This window comes from Pseudophryne corroboree, chromosome 4, assembly GCF_028390025.1.
Source record: "Pseudophryne corroboree isolate aPseCor3 chromosome 4, aPseCor3.hap2, whole genome shotgun sequence".
NCBI classification, from domain to species: Eukaryota; Metazoa; Chordata; class Amphibia; order Anura; family Myobatrachidae; genus Pseudophryne; species Pseudophryne corroboree.
Window position 1 is genome coordinate 24712152 of NC_086447.1, and position 1110 is coordinate 24713261.

A 1110-nucleotide genomic window follows, 5' to 3' on the forward strand; every position below is an offset into this window, starting at 1 on the left:
GCCCCCGACACATTATGACAGGAATCGCAATGCCCGTTATACATTATGCTACACACTGCAATGCCCCTGATACATTATACCACATACCACAATGCCCGTGATATAGTATACAACACACCGTAATGCCTGATACATTATGACAGGAATCGCAATGCCCGTTATACATTATGCTACACACTGTAATGCCCCTGATACATTATACCACATACCACAATGCCCGTGATATAGTATACAACACACCGTAATGCCCCCGACACATTATGACAGGAATCGCAATGCCCGTTATACATTATGCTACACACTGCAATGCCCCTGATACATTATACCACACACCGTAATGCCTGTGACACATTATGACAGGAATCGCAATGCCCGTTATACATTATGCTACACACTGCAATGCCCCTGATACATTATAGCACATACAATGTCTTTGACACAGTATAACACACACCACAATGAGCCTGAGACATTATACCACATATCACAATGCCCGCGATATAGTATACCATACACCGTAATGCCCGACACATTATGACACACACCGCAATGTCCGTGATACATTATGCCACACACCGTAATGCCCATTATACATTAAGTTCTACAGTAAGGCTTCTAATTACTTTTAAATTACCTGCTCGTTGCCAGGGGTTTCATGCTCTTGGTTCCATGCACGGTGCCAGGGGTTTTCATGCTCAGGGTGTCATGCTCGTTGCCAGGGGTTTCATGCACTGGGTGTCATGTTCGTTGCCAGCGGTTTCATGCTCTTGGTTCCATGCACGGTGCCAGGGGTTTTCATGCTCAGGGTGTCATGCTCGTTGCCAGGGGTTTCATGCACTGGGTGTCATGCTCGTTGCTAGGGGGTAGTGCTTGTTGCTAGGGCCGTGCTCCCAGTGCCACATATGCCCCCAGTGCCAGATATTCCCCCACAGTGTCAGGTATATGCTTCCAGTGCCAGGTACATGCCCCCAGTGCCAAATATACCCCCCCCCCCCAGTGCCACATATGCCCCCTTAGTGCCTGCTCCCCACAGTGCCAAATATTCCACCACAGTGCCACATATGCCCCCTCAGTGCCTACTCCCCCACAGTGCCAGCTATATGCCCCTAG